Raw genomic sequence first — 24,962 nt, 5'->3', positions numbered from 1 at the left:
TATACATATCTGTAAATATATATCTATATCACTCTCTTGACAATTATTATCTAATTACTAATATTAACTATTATTATTATTAATTATTATGACAGAGATGGTAGGAGCTAGCAAGTGTGAAATTTGTAGGGCTGGTCAGCAGGCTAGAAATTCAGGAAGAGTTGATATTGCAATCTTGAGTCTAAAATCTCCAGGTGGGCCAGCAGGCTGGGACATCAGGCAGTGCTTTTATGTTGCAGTGTTGAGGCAGAATTGCTCCTTCTTTAGGAAAACTCAGTCTTTCCTCTTAATGCCTTCAACTGATTGGATGAGGCCCCCATTATGGACAACAATTTGTTTTACTTAAAGTCAACTTATTGTAAATGTTAATTATGTTCACAAACATCTAATGTTTGACCAAACACCTGGGCACCATAGCCCAGTCAAGAAGACACATTAGTTAGCTATGACACCATGGAACTTTCTTTTCTTTTTCTGGTGTTAGAGTCACCACTACACTGATAAGTGTTCTAGTCGGCTATGTTATGCTGTTAAGGATGCCTGAAACCCATTCCACAGTCAACTGAGATGGGAGGATTTGTTTTGTTTTGTTTTGTTTTGGGGAGGATTGTTAATGGAAGGTGAATCATAGGAAAAATCACAATCTTTGGTGCTGGAATTCCTAGTGCCAACAGAGTCAGTTGATAATTGACCAAGAATGGCAGATGTGGTGACATGGGAATGAAGCCTAGAAAAGTGTACTTTGTGCTTCCGGGGTCTTCTCTTTACCTCAGCTCAAACCAGATCCCCTTTGGGGATTGAACACTCTTCCCACAACGGTGTCCTATTACTGTCAGGTGAAGGCATTTCCCTCAAGTTAGTACTTCAAACTTCCTATCATGCCAGAATAATGGAGTCACTTCCCCCCTAGCAACTGCTGTGGCTGCCTCATTTCCCGGGAAACACTGGCTGCTGTGCAGGTGACAGACCATCAGTTGCTTATTTGAGTCATATTTGAGATGTAGCTGGTGCTTTGGAAGGGAACGTGGGAGTTATCCACTCTCCATTTCTGATGCAACAACTGGAGACATCCCTCCAAAGAAGATAATTCCAATACTGCCTTTTTGAAATGAGAGCCTAATGGAGTGCCATATGCTACCTCTTCTGAGTATTCGGCCCACATGCTCGGTGGGCCCAGTGCCATCTCTTTGGGGATATATATTCTTTTTTTTTACATCTTTATTGGAGTATAATTGCTTGACAGTGGTGTGTTAGTTTCTGCCTTATAACAAAGTGAAGCAGCTATATACATACATGGGGACATATATTCTTGAAAGAAAGTTAATAAGTACAGGCTACCCAAGCCCTATAGAAAAATGCTCTCAGGTATTTGAGAGTGTGTTGTTAGCTGTTATCATCTCAGATATTCTCCTCCAAAAGGAGGCGATCTGTGGTGGTATAGGTTGTTTTGGGACCAGTATATAGTATCTTTATTTTCTTAAAGCAGTTTTTCCATAGGCAGATTACTCTAGGAGACCAGGGGCCTGTGTGTATATTTAAATTTTTTTCCAAAATAAAAACCTGTATCCGCAGGATAAGAAATCGAGTTCAGACACTGGTATGTGGACATTGTTCTGCCCATGTGGACTCTCTCTCTGCAAAGACCATTATAAAGAAATAATGCCTTTGATATTTGGGGAGAAAATTCCCATTGAAGTGCTTCATCTTCAAAGTCATCCTTTCTATCCTACTGAGGGCTGACAGATGGCCAGCATGGGGCAGTTGTATAGACTGGCTGCTGAATATAACACTCGTACTAAGGTCCATAGTGAGAGACCGACTCCCCTCCCTGCAGAGGCCACAGACAGGGCCTTATCAGGGATGACAGGCTGCTGAGGGGATGCCCAGATCCTGTGCCTGGTGAGCATGCTGCTGCAGTGTGTGACCACAGAGGGCTGTTGCCTGTCCAGGTGCTCTCAACGGCGGTGTGATAAAGACTTTGGAGGCAGCTTGAAAGCTTACTTCTGCAAACACTTCCTGGGATGATTTGTAATACCCTTAACATGTCATATTGAAGCGGGGTAGGTAAGGCTCTGAGAAGATAGGTTCAAGTTCAGGGTGTTGAAAATGAAATAAAAGTTCTGTTCCAAACTGTATTTTGGGCACAGCCATGGGCTTTAATTAGGCTGGGTTTCTATTTGTCCTCCTTGATTGAGGGACATAGAAGAGAGCTGCTTCTGCTGCCCTGGGGACAAAAGATGTCTGATGACATGTGAGGCACACTGACATGTCTGCATATGAAGTTTAAAAGGGAATGCTTCGGTTCTGGGGAAAAAAAATGTTCCATCTGGTGGTTTAGGACCTCATTTAATTTTTCAAATGGTTTCCGAGGGATGTAGCTAGGTGAAGGTGGTCATTTCAAGGCCCTTATATTATAGAATTTTGATAAGTTTTCCAAATTTTTACTTGCTCCCTTGTAGCACATTATCTCCTATCAACATTTGAACAGCTATCTGTGAGGTTGAGAATTTTGTCTCTTGTGTCTTGTTTTCTTGAAGCCCCCTCTAGAGGCCTCTGTGATTATCACCTGAGTTGCCATTTTAATAAATACTTGTTGGTGTCCTTTCCATGACTTTGCTAGTTTTGTCCCTCCTTTGAGAAAGGTTTTTCTTCTGTCTACAATTAGGCAACATAATTAGGAAACTTTCTTCCACAGCCACTGGAAATAATAACTGGCAGTTGGGACATTTGTGGAGTGAGTGGTGAAATGGGAGTGGTCATGCATGTGATTAGAACATTAGGCCCTGTTGCATAGGCTCACACCCTAAAGTTCACAGAAAAATCATTATAATCACAATCAGAGTACCAGGAGCAAGAAGGGTTTTACCATGTTGTAGAGGTCAATGATATATTGACCTCCATAATCTCTGTGTGAACCTGACTGCATGTGTTGCCCTGTCCCTGCAGTGCTTTGAACTAACCTTGTGCCTTTCATCTGAGTGTCTTACAGTTGCTGTATTTTCTCATTTAAACACACGACTGCCTTAGGAGGTAGGAGTAGAGTAATAGCAATCCTTTGTAGATAAAGACTTGGGATACAGAGATTTGAAACCATGTGAAACAGTCTGGGAGAGATGGTAAAGGAAACTAGGATTCCTACACAATGCTGAATAATGGACTGGAATATTTTCTATACACCAGGTACACAGGCTTCTCTTTGTTCTAGCACACACTGAGGGTCTCTTGGACTGTCAACTATGTGAAGATTATTTTATTCGTTCATTAAAGTCCAGCTTGGAACTCCTGAGCTCAGGTTGCCTGCTATTGCAGGCCGGCTACAGACGTGATAAGGCTCTCAATACCCACAGCCCAAGGATCTTATCTTTTTCTGACACCAAAACAATCTATGCCCAAACTGCCCTTAGAGTCAGGACCAGTCAAAGCCATCTATACCTCCCAATGCAGTGATCAACCTCCTCCAAAAACCAAAGTTCTGTTTTTTGAGCACCTATATTTCTATTCTTTAATTCCTGTACTGTTCAGTGATTCTTACCAAGGCTTCATTGCTGTACTGCCGACCTTCCATACAATAAAATCATGGTGCCCTCTAGGAAGCGTGTTCTATTATAGATTACCTTCCTGCATCTTTAATATCTTCATATTACTCCATGGTGTGCTGGTAAATATTCAACAATGTACTATCTGAAAAAAGACGTGTATATATATATACACATGAGTTATTAATATTTTTTACTAATATAAAGAATGTGTAACATACTGTTTACAAATAATACATGGTACTCTCTATTATAAATTCTATATAGCCAATGCATTTACACTTAACATTTTCATGATTTTTTGCTGAACTCTTGTATCAATAACAAACCAATGGTTGTAAATGGCTGTAAGCCCGGCATGAATGTTGGTTGGTACTTTCATTTGGATGGATAAGTAGGATAAAAGTGAAACAATGAAGGCATATGTCAGAATCATGCTTATTTGTCAATGACGTGAGGGACTTCTGTGCTGAATCAGATAGAGGTTTAAAATATCGTGAGAATATTTTCGCAAGTTTTACTTCATGCTGCTCACAATAAAGTATCAACAGACATGACACACTTTTAAGTTTCATCTGCATTATTTTCTCCACTATTTCCTTAAGTCTAAACCAGGATTGGACAAACTTTTTCGTAAAGATCCAGGTATTAAATGCTTCAGATTTAGAGTCACATTGTTTCTGTGGTAATTACTCAACTCGTGTTGTTGTGGAGCCATAGATATTACCACTGAGTACTGGCATTTTCCAGTAAGACTTTATTTACAGAAACAGGCAACAAGTGGGCAATAGTTTGTCTAGAAAATTGGCAAAACAGTAAATCAAACCTTGATCTATTAACATTTACCAGTTTCTGTGGTGTAAGAACTCCATTACAGCCAATTTCAAGCTACCAGTGTGATGGTACTGAACATGTATTTGGGAAAGAATGTGCAGTAGCACCCCATTATGTAATATTTCCACTATATAGACACAATGGGTGGAAATAGCTCAAGAGTATGGATAATAAAAGGTAGTATATTTATTAGAAAATGAGGAGTTTGAGTATTTATTACCTTTGGTTTTAATGTTACTGCCTTAATTATAAGGTCATATAGTCTAATTTTTGATAATCATTATGTTCAGCAATCAGCCCTCAAAATTTCTAAAAAAAAATGTAATTAGGCCTTGCAAGCTGGCATGAGCTGGTTCTACCACACCATTTCTTTTCCTGGCACATTTCCCATTGAAGTTTTAATATTTTATATTCAAGGAACTGTAAAGCAGGACCTGTAAATTCATTCCATAGACATTTCATTAACTATGCATTTGTGTCAGACATTCCACTGTCATTCTTGACTCCTTTCTCTTACTTTGAGATGCATTTTCTTCAACTCTCCTGAAAAATTTCTGCACCTTTGAAGATTGACCTTCTTCTAACCCATTGACTACTCTATCATTCTGTTAAATTTATTGATTACATATTTCACAGTCCTCTGCCATCGCCAGCGTGACTTCAGCTGCCATGTGGATGATCCTATTAACATTCCAAGTAATTTCTTTAATTCCAGTGGCCTTTACGACTGTTCTAATAACATATTTCCATACATGTTTCCTACTTCTCAATGACTAGTTTAATATCTTGAACTCTGATATCTTACTTTGTGAATTAAACTATAAACTGTGTTATCTTCCTAATTTTAAGATATTTAAATTTCTTTTTTTATTGAAGTGTAGTTGATTTACAATATTTTTTTAGTTTCAAGCATACAGGATAGTGATTCAATATTTTTATAGATTATATTCCATTTAAATTTATTATAAAATATTTTATATATTCTCTGTGCTGTACAATATATACTTGTAGCTCATTTATTTTGTACATAGTTATTTGTACCCTTTAATCCCCTACCCCTATATTGCTCTTACCTTCTTTGGACTCCCCACTGGTAACCACTAGTTTGTTCTCTATATCTGTGAGTCTGTTTCTGTTTTGTTATAGTCATTCATTTACTTTATTTTTTATATTCCACATATAAGGGATAACAGACAGTATTTGTCTTTCTTTTTTAGTGATATCATTCACTAAACATAATACCTCCAGATTCATCCATGTTGTTGCAAAAGGCAAAATTTCATTATTTTTTGTGTCTGTGTAGTATTTCATTGTGTGTGTGTGTGTGTGTGTGTGTATATATATATATATATATGCTACATCTTTATCCATTCATCTGTTGGTGGACACTTAGGTTGCTTTCATATCTTGGCAATTGTAAATAATGCTGCTATGAACATTGGGGTACATGTATCTTTTTGAATTAGTGTTTTCATTTTCTTTGGATATATACCCAGGAGTGGAATTGCTGGATCATATGGTAATTCTGCTTTTAGTTTTTTGAAGAGCCTCTATACTGTGTTACATAGTGGCTGCACCAATTTACATTCTTACCAACAGTGTATAAGGATTTCCTTTTCCCTACATTCTCACCAACACTTGTTATTTGTGGTGTTTTTCAGGCTAGACATTCTGACAGGTGTGAGGTGATATCTTATTGTGGTTTTGATTTGCATTTCCCTGCTGATTAATGACGTTGAACATCTTTTCATGTGCTTGTTGGCCATCTGTATGTCTACTTTGGAAAAATGTGTATTGAGGTCTTCTCATTTTTTTAAATCAAGTTTTTTTTTTTTTTTTTTTTTTTTTTACAGTGAGTTCTATGAGGTGTTTATATGTTTTGGATATTAATCCCTTATTGGTCATATCATTTGCAAATATTTTCTCCCATTCAATAGGTTGTCTTTTTGTTTTATTGATGGTTTCCTTTGCTGTGCAAAACTTGTAAGTTTAATTAGGTCCATTTCTTTATTTGCTTTTATTTCCTTTCCCTGACAAGACATATCCAAAAGAATATTGCTATGATTTATGTCAAAGAACATTCTATCTACTTTTTTCTTCTAGGAGTTTTCATGGTTTCTGTCCTTACATTTAGATCTTTAATCCATTATGAGTTTATTTTTGTATATGGTGTGAGGAAATGTTCTAATTATTTTACATGTAGCTGTCCAGTTTTTCCAACACCACTTATTGTGTGTCTTCCACATTGTATATTCTTGCCTCATTTGTCTTAGATTAATTCACTACAAGTGCATGGGTATATTTCTGGGCTCTCTGTTCTGTTCCTTTTATCTATGTGTCTGTTGGGGGGGGCAGTACCATACTGTTTTGATGACTGTTGCTTTGTAGTATAGTCTGAAGTCAGGGAGCCTGATACATCCAGCTTTGTTCTTTTTTCTCGGGATTTCTTTGGTTATTCAGGGTCTTCTGTGGTTTCATATTAATTTTTCTTATTTTTAAAAAAGTTTTATATTGCAGCATAGTTGATTAACAACGTTGTGTTAGTTGCAGGTGTACAGCAAAGTGATTTGGGTTATTACAGGATATTGAGCAGAGTTCCCTCTGCTATACAGTAGGTCCTTGTTGGTTGTCTATTTTAAATATAGCACTGTGTACATGTCAATTCCAAACTCCCAATCTATCCCTCCCCCCATATTAATTTTAAAACTATTTGTTCCAGCTCTGTGAAAAATGTCATGGGTATTTTGATAAGGATCACATTAAATCTGTAGATTGCTTTGGTTAGTATGGTCACTTTTTAATTTTTTTAAATTAATTTTTATTGGAGTATAGTTACTTTACAATATTGTGTTAGTTTCTACTGTACAGCAAAGTGCATCACCTATACATAGACATATATATCCCCTCTTTTTTGGATTTCCTGCCCATTTAGGTCACAACAGAGCACTGAGTGGAGTTCCCTGTGCTATATAGTAGGTTCTCATTAATTATCTATTTTATACATAGTATCAATAGTATATATATATATATATAAATCGCTATCTCCTAATTTCTCCGACCCTCACTTTCTCTCCTGGTATCCATGCATTTGTTCTCTATGTCTGTGTCTCTACTTCTGCCTTGCAAGTAAGATCATCTATACCATTTTTCTAGATTCCACATGTATGTGTTAATATATGATATTTGTTTTTCTCTTTCTGACTTACTTCACTCTGTATGACAGTCTCTAGGCCCATCCATGTCTCTACAAATGACCCAATTTCGTTCCTTTTTATGGCTGAGTAATATTCCATTGTATATATGTACCAGATCTTCTTTATCCATTCCTCTGTTAATGAACATTTAGGTTGGTTCCAAGTCCTGCCTATTGTAAATAGTGCTGCAATGAACACTGGGGTGCATGTGTCTATTTGAATTACGGTTTTCTCTGGGTATATGCCCAGGAGTGGGATTGTTGGGTCATATGGTTAATCTATTTTTAGTTTTTTAAGGAATCTCCATAATGTTCCCCATAGTGGCTGTATCAATTTACATACCCAGCAACAGTGCAAGAGGGTCCCCTTTTAACCGCACCCTCTCCAGCATTTATTGTTTGTAGATTTTTTGTTGATGGCCATTCTGACTGGTGTCAGGTGATACCTCATTGTAGTTTTGATTTGCATTTCTCTAATAATTAGTGATACTGAGCATCTTTTCATGTGTTTGTTGGCCATCTGTATGTCTTCTTCAGAGAAATTTCTATTTAGGTCTTCTGTCCATTTCTTGATTGGGTTGTTTGTTTTTTGATATTGAGCTGCATGAGCTGTTTGTATATTTTGGAGATTAATCCCTTGTCAGTTGCTTTATTTGCAAATATTTTTCCCATTCTGAGTGTTGCCTTTTCATCTCAATTATGGTTTCCTTTGCTGTGCAAAATCTTTTGAGTTAACTAGGTCCTATTTTTTAATTTTTGTTTTTATTCTCATTACTCTAGGAGGTGTTTCAAAAAAGATCTTGCTGTGATTTATGTCAAAGAGTGTTCTGCCTATGTTTTCCTCTATGAGTTTTAGAGTGTCTGCCCTTAAACTTAGATCTTTAATCCATTTTGAGTTTATTTTTGTGTATGGTGTTAGGGAGTGTTCTAATTTCATTCTTTTACATGTAGCTGTCCAGTATTATTGAAGAGCACCACTGATTGAAGAGGCTGTCTTTTCTCCATTGTATATTCTTGCCTCCTTTGTCATAGATTAAGTGTCCATAGGTGTGTGGGTTTATCTCTGGGCTTTCTATCCTGTTCCATTGATCTATATATCTGTTCTTGTGCCAGTACCATTCTGTCTTGATTATTGTAGCTTTGTAGTATAGTCTGAAGTCAGGGACTCTGTTTCCTCCAACTCCATTTTTTCCCCTCAAGATTGCTTTGGCTATTCAGGGTCTTTTGTGTCTCCATACAAATTTAAATTTTTTTTGTTCTAGTTCTATAAAAGATGCTACTGGTTATTTGATAGAGATTGCATTGAATCTGTAGATTGCTTTGGGTAGTATAGTCATTTTCACAATATTGATTCTTCCAATCCAAAAACATGGTATATCTCTTCATCTGTTTGTTTCATTTTTGATTCCTTTCATCAGTGTCTTATAGTTTCCTGAGTACAGGTCTTTTACTTCCTTAGGGGGGTTTACTCCTAGGTATTTTATTCTTTTGGTTGCAATGGTGAATGGGATTGTTTCCTTCATTTCTCTTTTTCATCTTTTATTGTTAGTGTATAGGAATGCAGGAGATTTCTGTGAATTAATTTTGTACCTACAACTTTACCAGATTCATTGATTACCTCTAATAGTTTTCTGGTGGCATCTTTAGGATTTTCTATGTATAGGATCATGTCATCTTCAAACAGTGACAGTTTTACTTCTTTTTTTCCATTTTGGATTCCTTTTATTTATTTATTTTTTTTCTCTGATTGCCATGGCTAGGACTTCAAAAACTATGTTGAATAATAGTAGTGAGAGTGGACATCCTTGTTTTGTTCCTGATGTTAGAGGAAATGCTTTCAGTTTTTCGCCATTGAGAATGATACTTGCTGTGGGTTTGTTGTATATGGGCCTTATTATGCTGAGGTAGGTTCCCTCTATGTCCACTTTCTGGAGAGTGTTTATCATAAATGGTGTTGAATTTTGTCAAAAGCTTTTTCTGCATCGATTGAGATGATAATATGGTTTTTATCCATCAGTTTGTTAATATGGTGTATCACATTGATTGATTTGCGTATATTGAAGCACGCTTGCATCCCTGGGATAAATCCCACTTGATCATGATGTATGATCCTTTTAATGTGTTGTTGGATTCTGTTTGCTAGTATTTTGTTGAAGATTTTTGCATCTATATTCATCAGTGATATTGGTCTGTAACTTTCTTTTTTTGTATTATCTCTGTGTAGTTTTGGTATTGGGCTGATAGTGGCCGCATAGAGTGAGCTTGGGAGTTTTCCTTCCTCTGAAATGTTTTTGAAGGGTTTGAGAAGGATGGGTGTTATGTCTTCTCTAATTGTTTGATAGAACTCACCTGTGAAGCAACCTGGTCCTGGACTTCTGTTTGTTGGAAGATTTTTAATCACAGTTTCAAGTTCATTACTTGTGATTGGTCTGTTCATATTTTCTATTTCTTCCTGGTTCAGTCTTGGAAGGTTATACCTTTCTAAGAATTTGTCCATTTCTTCCAGGTTGTCCATTTTATTGGCATAGAGTTGGTTGTAGTAGTCTCTTAGGATGCTTTGTATTTCTGTGGTGTCCATTGTAACTTCTCCTTTTACATTTCTAATTTTATTGATTTGAGTTTTCTCCTCCTTTTTCTTGATGAGTCTGGCTAAAGGTTTATCAATTTTGTTTATCTTCTCAAAGGACCAGCTTTTAGTGTTATTGATCCTTGCTATTGTTTTCTTTGTTTCTATTTCATTTATTTATTGAGTCTTTTATCTATTTGCTTGGTTTTGCCGGGTCTTATTTGCAGCCTGTGGGAACTTTAGTTGCCACAGGCAAACTCTTGTTTGTGGCATGTGGGATCTAGCTCCCTGGGCAGGGATCAAACCCAGGCCCCCTCCATTGGGAGTGTGGAGTCTTAGCCACTGGACCACCAGAGAAGTCCCTATTTCATTTATTTCCACTCTGCTCTTTATGATTTCCTTCCTTCTACTAACTTTGGTTTTTTTGTTCTTCTTTCTCTAGTTCCTTTAGGTGTAGGGTTATATTGTTCATTGGAGATTTTTCTAATATCTTGAGGTAGGATTGTGTTGCTATAACCTTCCCTCTTAGAACTCCTTTTGCTGCATCCCATAGGTTTTGGGTCATCGTGTTTTCTTTGTCACTTGTCTCTAGGTATATTTTAATTTCCTTTTTTATGTCTTCAATGATGCCTTGGTTACTTACTAGTGTATTGTTTAACCTCCATGTGTTTGTGTTTTTTAAAGATTTTTTCCTGTAATTGATTTCCACTCTCATAGTGTTGTGGTTGGAAAAGGTACTTGATATGATTTCAATTTTCTTAAATTTACTGAGGCTTGATTTGTGACCCAAGATATAATGTATCCTGGAGAATGTTCCATGTGCACTTGAGAAGAAAGTGTATTCTGCTGCTTTTGGATTGAATGTCCTATAAATATCAATTAAATCTGTCTGGTCTATTGTGTCATTAAAACTTGTGTTTCCTTATTAATTTTCTGTCTGGATGATCTGTCCTTCGGTGTAAGTGAGGTGTTAAATACACCCACTATTACTGTGTTTCTGTTGTTTTCCCCTTTTATTGCTGTTAGCATTTGCCTTATGTATTGAGGTGCTCCTATGTTGGGTGCATAAATATTTATAATTGTTATATCTTCTTCCTGGATTGATCCCTTGATCATTATGTAGTGTCCTTCCTTATCTCTTGTAACAGTCTTTATTTTAAAGTCTATTTTATCTGATATGAATATTGCTACTCCAGCTTTCTTTTGATTTCCATTTGCATAGAATATATTTTTCCATCCTCTCACTTTCAGTTTGTATGTGTCCCTAGGTCTGAAGTGGGTCTCTTGTAGACAGCTCGGATATGGGTCTTGTTTTTATATCCATCCAGCCAGTCTGTGTCTTTGGTTGGAGCATTTAATTCCCTTACATTTAATGTAATTATCGATATGTATGTTCCTATTACCATTTTCTTAATTGTTTTGGGTTTGTTTTTCTGGGCCTTTTTCTTTTCTTTTGTTTCCCACCTAGAGAAGTTCCTTTAGCCTCTGTTGTAAAGCTAGTTGGGTGATGCTGAATTCTCTTAGCTTTTGCTTGTCTGTAAAACTTTTGATTTCTCTGTCAAATCTGAATGATATCCTTGCTGGGTAGAGTAATCTTGGTTGTAGGTTTTTCCCTTGCATCACTTTAAATACATCCTGCCACTCCCTTCTGGACTGCAGAGTTTCTGCTGAAAAATCAACTGATAACCTTATGGGTATTCCCTGGTATGATATTTGTTGCCTTTCCTCTGATGCTTTCAATATTTTTTCTTTGTATTTAATTTTTGATAGTTTGATTAATATGTGTCCCAACGTGTTTCTCCTTGGGTTTATCCTGTATGGTATTCGCTGAACTTCCTGGAGTTGGTTGACTATTTCCTCTCCCATGTTAGGGAAGCTTTCAACTGTAATCTCTTCAAATATTTTCTCAGACCCTTTCTCTTTCTCTTCTTCTTCTGGGATCCCTATAATTTGAGTGTTGTTGTGTTTATTGTTGTCCCAGAGGTCTCTGTGACTGTCCTCAATTCTTTTCATTCTTTTTTCTTTATTCTGTTCTGTGGCAGTTATATCCACCATTCTATGTTCTAGCTCGCTTATCCGTTTTTCTGCCTCAGTTATACTGCTATTGATTCCTTCTTTGGATCATCTTTACTGTTATTACTCTGAATTTTTTTTTCAGCTAAATTGCTTATTTCCTCTTCATTTTTTTGGTGTTTTGGGTTTTTAACCTTCCTCCTTCATCTGCAGCATATTTCTCTGTATTCTCATTTTGTTTAACTTACTGTGTTTAGGGTCCCCTTTCTGCAGGATGCAGTAGCTAGTTCCTCTTACTTCTGGTGTCTGCCCCCAGTGGGTGAGTTTGGTCCAGTGGCTTGTGTAGACTTCCTGGTGTGGGGGACTGGTGCCTTTGTTCTATTGTGTGGAGCTGGATCTTGTCCCTCTGATGGGCAGGGCCATGTCAGGTGGTGTTTTTTGGGGTGTCTGTGAGCTTAGTATGATTTTAGGCAGCCTGTCTGCTAAGGGTGAGATTGTGTTCCTCTCTTGCTAGTTGCTTGGTGTGAGGCATCCAGCACTGGAGCTTGCTGGCCATAGGGTGGAGCTGGGTCTTGGTGTTGAGATGGAGACCTCTGGGAGAGCTCTCGCAGATTAATATTCCCTGGGGTCAGGAGTACTCTGGTGGTCCAACATCCTGGGCTCAGCTTTCCCACCTCAGAGTCTCAGACCAAACCCCTGGCCAGAGCACCAAGAACCTGCAAGCTCTATGGTTCAGAAGAAAAGAAAAAAAAAGAAAATGAACAGACAAATAAAACCCCAAGATAAATGGTAAAAGCAAAACCAAACAGATGAAAACACACAAAGAAATACACATACAAACACACACACACAAACAGAAAACAAGATGAGAGCAACCAAACAGTAAGTGAACCCCAAAATGAAAACAAATAATAAAACTAAATTAACAAAAACAAAAAAAAAATACAAATCAAGAGCAGAAAGTAAACTAAAAAAAGGCAAAGAAAGCATAAAACAAACACACAAAAAGATTAAAAAAAAAAGAGAAAGAAAACAAAAGGAAAAAACAAGAAAAAGTAATGTAAAAATAGAAAAATATAGAATATAGTTTGAAAAAGATAACAACAAAGGGAAACAAAGGGAAAAAACAAGTAAAAATATAATGAAAAAGTAAATAGAAAAAAATAAAAAAATACTACAATAAAAGTATAAAAAAGAAAAGAAATAAATTAAAATTAGAAGAATAATAAACACCAGAACAAAATGAAACAAAAAATAATAGTAATAATAATAGTATTTTCCTGGGGCCTCAGCTGTCAGTGTCCTTGCCATTATAGTGAGCCACAGCCAATCCCTGCCTTCCCAGGAAATCCTCCAATATCTCTAGGTCGGTTTCAGGATCTACTCTGGGGCCAGCTGAGACTCTGACCTGGCCCAACTCCTGAATGTACTTGCCCCCAAAGTGCACAGTTGCCCCCAATGTCCACAGCCTCAGGTGTGGGAATATTCATTGTCTATTCAGATATTCCACAGATGCAGGGTTTACCATGTTGATTGTGGGAATTAAATCTGCTGCTTCTGTGGCTGCATGGAGAGATTTCCCTTCCTCTTCTTTGGTCGCACTGCCCCAAGGGTTCAGCTTTTGTTTTGGACCTGCCTCTGCATGTGGGCCACCCTCAGGCATCTGTTCCCCGCCCAGGTGAGAGGGGGGGAAAGCAGCGGCTGATTAGCACACACTTGCTCACTCAGGCTGGGGAGAGGGAGGGATACGGCAGTCACAGTTGGGATGTGTGGGGAGTGCGTGCAGCAGCAGAGGCTGGCAGGAAGTTGCAAAGCCTGAGGCACACTGTGTGCTCTCCTGGGGAAGTTGGCGCAGGGTCACAGGATCCTCAGCGGTGGGCTGTGCAGGCTCCAGAAAGGTGTGGGCAGTGACCTGCACTTCCTCACAGGACCCTTGGTGGCAGTGGTGACAGTGGTAGAGGACTCACCTCTGGAGTCTGAGATAGCAGCGTGGCTCACACCCACCCCTGGAGCTCATGTAGGTGGTACCCTGCTGTCTGTGAGTGCACGGAGAAAGAAGCTCCTAAGGCAGGCCTGCCCCTCTCATGCACCCCCCAACAATGGTCCGTTGCCTCTCTCGTGGGCCCAGGCTTCTTCCCACACTCCCTCAGCTGTGGCATACTAGCCCCGTCAGGCTGTCTTCACACAGCCAACCCCATTCCTCTACCTGAGGTCTGACCTCTGAAGCCCAAGCCTCAGCACCCAGCTCCCACCTGCCCCGGTGGGCAAGCCAACAAGCATCTCAGGCAGGGGAATGCTGGTCGGCACTAATCCTCTGTGCACGATTCTCTCTGTTTTGCCCTCTGCACCATTACTGTGCTCTCCCCTGAGGCTCTGAAGCTCCTCCCATGCCCGGTCCCCACCAGTGAGGGGGCTTTCTAGTGTGTGGAAACTTTTCCTCCTTCACAGCTCCCTCCCAGAGGTGCAGGTCCCATCCCGATTCCTTTGTCTCTTTTTTTTTTCTTTTTTCTTTTGCCCTACCCAGTTAAGTGGAGATTTTCTCAGATTTGGAAGTCTGAGGTCTTCTGCCAGTGTTCAGTAGATGTTCTGTGGGAGTCGTTCCACTTGTAGATGTATTTTTGAGGTGTCTTGGTCTCCTACTGAATGACATTCAATTCCTATAGTTCTTATAAGTAATTTCTTGAAGTTTGTTGGAAAAATATCCAAAGATTTCTAATTTTCTCTCCCCCAGTATATAAGCAAGTAGGTCAACAATGCCTGCTGTTAACCTCTTCTTCACAGGAAGAGAAAGTCCATTATGAAGTTCTGCACCTTTGCAGATAGGTAGAGAATGCGGGGAAATACACACAATCTGCTGTAAGTTCCACATTTATTTGGTCAGTGATCTTAAACACAACAGGAGCAAAGTAGCAACACTAAGCAGGAGCCAGTGGAGCGTATCTGGTAGACTTCTCCATAACTTTGGCTTCCTTATGAGGCACATAGCTGTTGGCTCAGAAAGAATCTTGCCTATCCTAAGAGAGACACAGACTTATGTCACTATTCAGGAAAAATCTACATTAAAAAAGTTGCAAGTCACAGTGGAGCAGTTGCAAGTCACAGTAAAGCAATAAGCTCATTCAAAGGGAAGAAACAAAATTGATACTCACAAGTCTCTGAACAATTTCTTTGCTTTCATCTTTTCAGTGCCTTGAAAACCCTGACTCTGCAAGTTTAAACCAAGAATAAATTCAACAGCATTTTACTCTGCAGCATTTCTAGAGAAACATGGAAGAGTTCTTGGAAATGCTATTTTGTTAAAAATCAATAACTGTAAAATATTTCCTAAGTAGACAAGCCCCCATTTTTTTGATCACTGCTATATCTCTGAGCCCCATTTTATGCTGTAACATAAAATACAGTTACATTGCCTCCTTGGTATCTCCCTTTAACTTTTTAAGAAAAATATAAACTTTCGTGCTATTCACTTTGAACTCATGCTTATTTAGAATTTTAGCTTTAGTTTCTTGTGTTGCCTTTAGTTTTTATTAATTTTGTGATTATGTGAGAAACTTTAGCCTGCCAATAAAATAAGGTGCTAAGATAGTACATTGTGGGAACTGCAGTCTTGCTGTAATTTCCTTCGTCGAGATTCAACAATGAACCTTCAGGTCATTTTCAAATGTGTTCTTAAAATTTAATTTCCTTTGCTTTTGGTAGTAGCATGAAACTAAGATATTCCAGTTAAGTAAGGTCATTTTATTAGTACACTTTATATGTTTTTCAGCTATAGTGAGGTACTTTGCAGTACTTTGAAATGTGCTGAGCTTGAGTGCAGCCTGAAGACTAAAACAGATACAAAAAGCAGTGGTTTTTCAAGTGTTACAGAGTGATGGGACCTGGGACAGAGCCTGATTTTAGTAATGGTTTTAGTATTTTTCTTTCTGTAACACATTCAATGCAATCATGGTAGATAGATTCTGGGTAAAACATACAAATGTATACAGAAAAATGTCAATGCTGTTACTTTTATCCTCATCCAATCAGTGAATTTTTCTGTGTACTAACCTTGAACTGCAGAAGGAAAGTATTATTCTACAGGCAAATAGATTACTGTTACTTTTGAACCTCCAGTTAAATCAAGAGAAAAGCTTTCCCTGAATAATTCTGAAATCCATAATACTGATCTTTTTTTTTTTTTTTTTTTTTTTTTTTTGCTGTATGCAGGCCTCTCACTGTTGTGGCCTCTCTTGTTGCGGAGCACAGGCTCCGGACGCGCAGGCTCAGTGGCCATGGTTCACGGGCCCAGCCGCTCCATGGCACGTGGGATCTTCCCGGACCGGGACATGAATCCGTGTCCCCTGCATCAGCAGGCAGACTCTCAACCACTGCACCACCAGGGAAGCCCCATAATACTCATCTTTGAATCACTAATCGTGCTATCAATAGATTTCTTGAATTAAAAAGAGTTTTTTCCCCTTTCCAATGGAAACAAAACATTTCAAGAGTGTGGTCAAGGTAGAGCTGATGAGTGTTTGCTCTTGCAATTCTAAAGACTTTTTTGCTCTTATTTCTTTTGATATTTATTTCTTGGAGCATAAGGAGTCAGGTGCTCAAAATATGTGAAAGATAAGGCAACATGACCTACCATGTCCTTTACTTCATTGAATCAAAGACTGATTAGCACCAGAACTGAAACCATGGTTTTGTTTCTGTTTGTTTGCTTGATTTTGCCTAGTGATCAACTATACTTGACTGCTTTAATTTTTAAATCATCTTGTCCTTCAGATTATTGGATTTTCCTAATCAAGTTGAAGTTCAGCAGTCTTCACAATATGTCAGAAAAATTCCCATGATGTCAGTCACCACTGCCTTAGACTATTTGTCATGCACTCTAAGTAACCAGACAGAAAAATCTAATTTTCCATTGTATGAACCAGCAACATATATCTGAAATTCAGCAGATTGGCATTACCTGGTACAAATTCAGAGGATTATATTCAGATTCTTTTCTGACTCAGGTCCAGTGATGAAATCCTAGTATATAAATATCTGTTATCTATATCTGAAGGCAGACTCAGAATTCATCATAGAGTGCAAAACAAGAAAGATGAATATATTCACATTACATTTATCCTTAGTGAAAATGTTTAAGTGAGATAGTTGAAAATGACACTGCAGCCACTAGATGAAATTCAGATTAGTGATTATCCAGGTCATGTGGACTCTGTATAAACTGGATAAATTAAACCTAAAGAAACAAAAACTTGAGAGCCATGATATCTGTTTTCAAAGGATTGCCCACTGAAAGAAGGGTTAGATTTATTTTATTTTTCTTTAGAAGATAGAAGCACACCAGATTGTGGCAGGTTATTGAATGCTGAGTTTGGCTTAATAAAAAAAAAAATGTGAATAATTAGAGGTAGTCTGTAAGTCTGCCTGAACCAGCAGTGAGTCTCTGTTATTGAAAATATTTTAGAGTCTGAATGACAATCTGCCAGGGATGTTGGACAGAGAACTCTTGATCTGGCAGGGAATTTGGATTTGTCACTTTTAAGGTTTATTCCAACCCTGGTTCTGTTACATTCACCCTGGAATAAATAGTCAGCACCATCGCCTCCTTTCTAGAGCTCTCGTTTCCTTTTGTTTACCATAGGATAATACACAAAGAAGGGAGAAAAGAAGCCCAAATTCAGCTGTTAGTTGGGCTGACCCTGTTAGTGAAATCTCATAAACATTTTTTTCCATACTCCTCCTTAGCTGCTTCTGGGGCCATCTTTTTATGAATATGATTCCCAGATTCTCTCACCCAATTTTCATTTGGCTATTCCTTAATCTTTTCTGAGGTCATGAGTGTTTACTCTCTCTATCCTTCTGTCAGCCTTACTTAATATAACTATTGGCCATCTAAGAGTATGAAGTTAGAAACTTCTGTTTTCATTTATGTAAAAAAATTGCTTTTGAATGAAGCAGGCTATGTTTGACTTCTCAGCAACCTCAGTGCCCTCAAGTTCAAGGCAAGGGATGGAAAGTGACATATTTAATGCCCAGCATCAAATAAGCCAAAGAAAAGCAAACACACAATTGTTTTTCATTAAATATATCCCTAATCCAAAACTTTTCAAAATAGTTATCCGTGGTCAAATAAGTTTCAGAAATATTTATAATATTCATATTTAATATTTAGTGAGCATTTACTAAGTGTATGTATCGGTCAGGTTTAGAGTTTTATATACATTATTTCATTCTCAATTTTCCTATGAGGCAAAAGTTATTACTGGTCTTATCTCATAGATGAAGAATCCGAGGCATTTGCCACTTCCGAGGTACTGAATGGTAGTGCCAGGAACTCAGCAGAGCATGTATAACCCTGTGTCTTCACTAGAAGACTGCTCAGTGACCTAAATGCACATTTGTGGTTTATTAATCTTCACACAGGAGAAATAGCTTATCAGCTCTGTTCCAGAAGTGTTTGACTACAGGGCACTTTAATGATACATGATGAGAGATTAGTATTTTGAGAAATACCATCTTAAATTACATTTTATCTGTATCACTAGTAACCTTGGTCTCTTTTATTAGAAATCATTTCAATAGAGGAAAATTTTCTAACTAGAAGAATCTCCATTGTGACTTGCAACAGGATGTTGTGAAATGCTGTTTGAGATCAGTTTTTATTACTGGAAGTTAGCAAATCAGGCAGAAATTATAGTGGAAATAGCAGCATGTTCAGAACAAAGTTTTGTGTGAGTGATAATGAATGACTGCTGTTCGGGATGAGTTTGGAATGGTTTCTTATGCAGCAAGAAATATAGAGATAATACATCTGAGTTTTGCAGGACTCTGTATTTCAGGGGTGCCAGATATCTCATAATACCAAGGATGTTACCTCAGCCATAGGGCTTGTTGAACTTCTCCAAAATCTGATAGTAAAGAAAGTTCTAATGAGAGGTGGCATGGGTGATATGGTCATACAGTGAGGGGAAAAGAACTACTTCTGCAATTTCTGGGTTGTTCAGAGATTCTGCACATTTTTCTTAGGCACAAAGTTGGACTCTGGAAATAGACGAGCTTGGAGGCTACTGGAAATTGCCACAATATGGACAAAAATGAGTTGCATCTGAGATTGCAGTATCATGTCTCATGCTGGAGATGAAGTTGAATTTTATGCAGGATGAAAAATGCATTTGTGAGATGCTTGGGATATACTACCCGTGCAGACAATGAGCTTAGTAAGAGCTGATAACCGATGGAAAGGGAACAACAACCTTACCACCATGTACATACGATGCTCATGTAAGGAAATAGTAATTACAACTACAAGAAAGGACAGGCAACTTAACAAGGGCTGTTCCCCCGTCTCTGATACAACTCCAGAGAAGCAAGCGTAGTAAACAAGGAGGGGGAAAATCCTACCATATTTACCTCCATCTCAGCCCAAGTTTCACGAGTAAGAAAGTTATTAGCAAGACTAATAAATTGGTATTGGTAGGCAGAATGAGGAGGGCTTTGCATCCAATATAAAATTAAAATATAATCTGTACTAAATAGTTTTAATAACTGAAAGTACCCCCAGAGTGATGGAAAGTTTCTAAACGTTTGTTAATGAAGCTCACCATGAAGGATAAAAGAAAATTCTTAAAGCACCATCGGTAGCAACTACCGGAAAAATAAAAAATGTTTTGTGTATATATTTCAATAAATTGAGATTCTTCAAATTGATTAATAAATTTTGATTAAATCTATTTAGTGGTCCTGAACAGATCTGTCCTTGAGATTGTTCAGCACAATTTGGGGAATTTGACAAAATGGTCTGATTCTTCCTTTAAAAAAAAAAGAATCTGAGCCCCGGGCAGCTTACGAGTTCAGGGTCCCTGTGCTGCGGGTTTCTCTATTTTCAGGGGTGCCGACATGTCCTCTCCGCCTCGTGCATCAGGCCGCGCGCGGTTGTGCGCTCCGGGACTCTTTTCGGGGCTGTCGGAAGCCCAGCAGGTTGCTGGGCGCAGCTGGCACTGCCCTCCGCCCTCCCTACCAGTAGGTCGATTCTCGTAGTAGCAGCCGGTGGGGAAAAATGGCTGTGCGCTTTCGGTGCCCGCCGAAGTCACTGTGATCCTGTTAGGTATCGAAAGTACCACAACCCCGATTGCTTTCGTGAAGGACATTTTATTTCCTTACATCAAAGATAATGTTAAAGAGTATCTGCAGACACATTGGGAAGAAGAGGAGTGCCAGCAGGGGGTCAGTCTTTTGAGGAAACAGGCTGAAGAGGACTCCCACCTGGATGGTGCTGTTTCGATCCCAGCAGCATCCGGGAATGTGGTGGGTGACCTGCAGCGGATGATCCAGGCCGTGGTAGTTAACGAGTGCTGGCAGATATCTCTGGACCGGAAGACCACAGTGCTGAAACACCTGCAGGGCCACATGTGGAGGGCAGCATTCAAATCTGGGAGCATGAAAGCAGAGTTCTTTGAAGATGTGGTTCCAGCAGTCAGGAAATGGAGAGAGGTGGGAATGAAGGTGTTTATCTATTCTTCAGGGAGTGTAGAGGCACAGAAACTGTTATTTGGGCATTCTACAGAGGGAGATATTCTTGAGCTTGTGGACGGTCACTTTGGTACCGAGATTGGACACAAAGTGGAGAGTGAGAGTTATCGAAAGATTGCCAGCAGCATTGGGTGCTCAATCAACAACTTGTTTCTGACGGACGTTACCCGAGAGGCCAGTGCTGCTGAGGAAGCTGACATGCATGTAGCTGTGGTGGTGAGATCTGGCAATGTGGGGTTAACAGATGATGAGAAGACTTACTTCAGCCTCATCACATCCTTCAGTGAACTGTACCTGCCTTCCTCAACCTAGAGGAGGAGTTCTAAGGAAGAACAAACTGTCTTCACAGAGTTGTCCCTGTAGTCTAGTTTTATTCTAATGGTAAAAGTAATTTACTTAAAAAATACATATATACACATACCTAAAGTAAGTGTGTGTATGTTCAAATTACCATTCACAGGCACGTAAGTGGGAAAAAGAATCTCAGTTCAGTGAAAAGGAAACTTATTTAAAGATGATGCTTTGTATGTAGAAATTGTTTGAAACCACAACTCTAACCATTATTGAGGGTGAAATATAGGTGATAGAAGAAATTACTACTATACAGGTCAAATGTGTTATGTTTATCAAGTCACGTACCCAAATAGAAAGGTAGGTTTGAGAAGTTACTCAGAAGCCTGGTTATTTTAAAAACTAGAAGAAGTATTTCAAAGACATTCCTAGTAATAATCTAGTCCCCTTTTAAATTGTGAGTTAGATTACAGCAACTGAATTTCAAACTATTGACAAAGCTATTTGTTTCTGCTCCAAAAGAGAGCAAAGTTGGGAAAGGAGACTAATTTGAGTCTTGATTCATCATGTATCTGTTACTTAAGAAACTTGCTAATCATTGTGGTACCCACAGCAAGCAGTTGCCTTACCAGTGAAAAAGATGCACTAACATTATGTTAGTAACATTTCTAAAACATTTCTAAAATAGAAATGTGCTTCCTGATGTTTAACAAAACAGTCCTAATCCTGCCAGTGATCACAGATTTCAGAGTTACCTTGCTAACTACTTCTTAGCACAGTTTGAGAAATATGTTAATTGCTGTTTACTATTAAAAAACATAAGGTTTACTGAAATTTGTCCATAAGACTTAGAAGAGCCGTAATACCTAACATTTTCTTCTGAAATGGATGTGAGAAATGTAAATTTTATAACAGCATTATTTATCCTAGTTCAGCCTACTAGGATGTCATGTCAATTTCATGTGGTAATTAATAAAAACATTTTCTTCTTTAAAAAAAAAAAAGTTTGGAAAAAGCTGAGTCATGTTTAATCAGCCACTTGGAGAAATACAGAGTAACCTAATTAGGGACAGCTGAGGCATACAGGGTTCTCATCTGTTATGAAGGGATAAGGCTGCTTGGTTGTAACCAAGGGCCAAACTAAGATGCCAAGATGTGTTTCAGAGGGGGCATTAGCTCCTAGAGTAATATATAAACTAATTGCCCTGGAAAAAGATTTCTTCCAAGTGACTATAGAAGAGTTAATTATTACTCCGAAAAATGCTAAACTAGAACTGGTATGTATTGATTTATCTATTTAACATTTCAGAGTAAATTGCAATTATGTGGGTAAAATAGGCAAAGTCCTGAGGCAACTTGTAAGCACGTGAGTGTTGCAACCAGGTAAAACTGAATCTTTGGGGCTATTTGGAATTACTGTGAAACTCACGGTTATGCATAAGGAACAGCAACATTTTTGTTTACAAATATTTTGTTTCTTATAAATATCATTGTCGGAGAGCGGAACAACAACTCTGACAATAACTGGTCTTAGTAGCAGAAAAAAGATGCAAAGAAAGCCTTGAATGGATTGGAAGGGTTGGTGTGGGAAGAAAATGGGGTTACCACATTTTGAAAGCTCTAAGTACTAGCATGATAGAAACAGCACAGTTGTGAACTAATGGGCCTCTGAAGCTCTATGTGACTTCAAAATTGTTTGCAAGTGGTCTTCTGATTCAGGAAAGATTTTTATAGGTAAATTTCAAATGAACAAGAGAACTGTTAAAGTTGGAATGTCGTTTTAAGGAAAAGGAAAAATACCGGCCTTGTATTTTCCATGCAACTCAAAATGCAGGAACTTACAATCTAGCAGCTATTTAGCCAAATCTCCCTGAGTAGACCATTACAATTATGTCCTTCGTTATTATTTGTAATGAAGAGCCTTTGAGTCTTTTCCATCAAAGGCAACTTTGTAGGTACAAGGCTTGGGAAGTGAAAAATATGATGCAATTCCTCAAATTTCCCCTTTATCCTCTTTTTTTTTTTAATGGTACGCGGGCCTCTCACTGTCGTGGCCTCTCCCGTTGCGGAGCACAGGCTCCGGATGCTCAGTGGCCGTGGCACAGCGGCTGTGGCTCAGCGGCTGTGGCTCACGGGCCCAGCCGCTCCGCGGCATGTGGGATCTTCCCAGACCGGGGCACGAACCCGCATCCCCTGAATAGGCATAGGCAGGCGGACTCTCAACCACTGCGCCACCAGGGAAGCCCTATCCTATCATTGATAGTAAATCTGACAACAGAATTACAGCCCACACCGCCAAAATTAGGCTGAAGGGCGTAGCAGCTTACAGTTCTCTGCTTGTAGAGAGCTAAATCAACTGGCTTGAATGGAAACATGAAATATGACTTCAGTTAAGCCTAGGATCATTGTCTACAACTCCACATTGTACACAGGACTTTTTTTCCTAAAGAAAAGTGTTCTTTAAACTGAAAACCCATTGTGCATGTTTTGCTATAAGATAGTTAGAAAGGCTTTAAACAGTGTTAAAGCCATTCCACCATGTGACCATTTCCATAGGGAGTTCTCAGTTAAGAACTAGATTTTTGAACCTTGAAAATACATGGTTACAAAGATATTTGTAGGTACTTCAGTGAAATGATGAAACCCTTCAAGCAAGTGAGGAAAAAAATCTGTACTAAGGGATAAGTTCGTTCTATGCCTGGGGAAGCCACTATTTTAAATTCTGTTTTGTAAGTGTTTTAGAATGCTGATACCCAAATATATACTTATTAGTTAATATTGCAAAGTCAATCTAGTGACATTAAAGGCAAAGCAAAGAAATGATAGGTCCATATTCTCTATTAGTCTGGCAAACATTTCAAAAGAGGTGGTGTAGTATATGAGATGACAGTCTGCCACACTGAAGTAGTATAGCTTATAGCATTGTTTTTGAGTCTTAAATAAGACAATAGTATGGTATGGCTGACAGGTATTGCTACCAAAAGCCTCTGTTAATGAAGGCTCTACCTTCTTCAAGGTCAAATGATGTTCCTTCCTTTACTAAACCGGAATTTCTATGGGTCTGTTTTACCTGTAGTGATTAACAAATGCTCTTTAGTGAACTGACACCTAGTTCATGAACTAAAAGAGCTTAGGCTGGTTAGAGAGACAGGCTTATATGCAGAAACGTAGACATGGGGAGTTATGGGATTATAGCCAGTTTAGCATAGATTATAGAATAGCAGGGATGTTGAGTAAGCTCTTGGTGAACTGCAATGATCCAGGAAGCTTCACAGATAGACAAATCTTAGGTTAGATGGGGAAAGATCTCTGTAAGCAAAGAGAAAAGTGAAGGGAATTACACATGGAAGTACAGAAGGGGCATAGGTGAGTGAAAATGTGTCAAAGAAACAATAATTTTACTTATCTTGCCAAAGGATTGTTGTATTAGTCTGTTGGGCTGCAGTAACAGGGAACCACAGACTGAGTATAGCTTAAACAACAGAAATTTGTTTTCTCACAGTGCTGGAGGCTGGAAATCCAAGATAAAGGTGCCAGCAGGATTAGTTTTTGGTGAGGCCTTTCTTTCTGGCTTGCAGGCAGCCACCTTCCTGCTGAGTCCTCACATGGCCTCTCCTCTGTTCCTGCACGCTCTGGTACTCTAGTGTTTCTTTCTCTTAAGAGCAGAACATTTCGGTTAGGGCCTCAACCTTGTGACCTCTTTTAAGCTAAATTACTTCCTTTAAAGGCCCTATTTTCAAATACAGTAACATTGGGAGTGAGGACTTCATCATACGAACTTGAGGGGGACAAAATTCAGTCCATTACAACTGTAAAGGTGAACATAACACTTGAAAGGTAAGTTAGGCCAAGATTGGCAAGGAAATTGCTGAGGCAATATTCCCCATCCCACGTCTACTGACTAAATATCCGTAACCAATGATATGCACGTATGTGACTCTTACTACTGGATGATTCAGGGCAGATTAGCTGGCTTTCAACCCCTTCTCCTTTTCTCTCTACACTT

The 24,962-nt window shown here is 38.6% G+C and overlaps 1 pseudogene; it reads left to right on the top strand.

The window, feature by feature from the left end:
- The first annotated feature begins 20,458 nt into the window (after window positions 1-20,458).
- Window positions 20,459-21,064, top strand: LOC115848395 (enolase-phosphatase E1 pseudogene; annotated as a pseudogene).
- The last annotated feature ends 3,898 nt before the right edge of the window (window positions 21,065-24,962 follow it).

The sequence above is a fragment of the Globicephala melas genome, chromosome 3 (assembly GCF_963455315.2).
Source record: "Globicephala melas chromosome 3, mGloMel1.2, whole genome shotgun sequence".
Lineage (NCBI taxonomy): Eukaryota > Metazoa > Chordata > Mammalia > Artiodactyla > Delphinidae > Globicephala > Globicephala melas.
The sequence above is the reverse complement of the archived record's forward strand: the minus strand, read 5'-3'. Positions and strand labels throughout refer to the sequence as shown.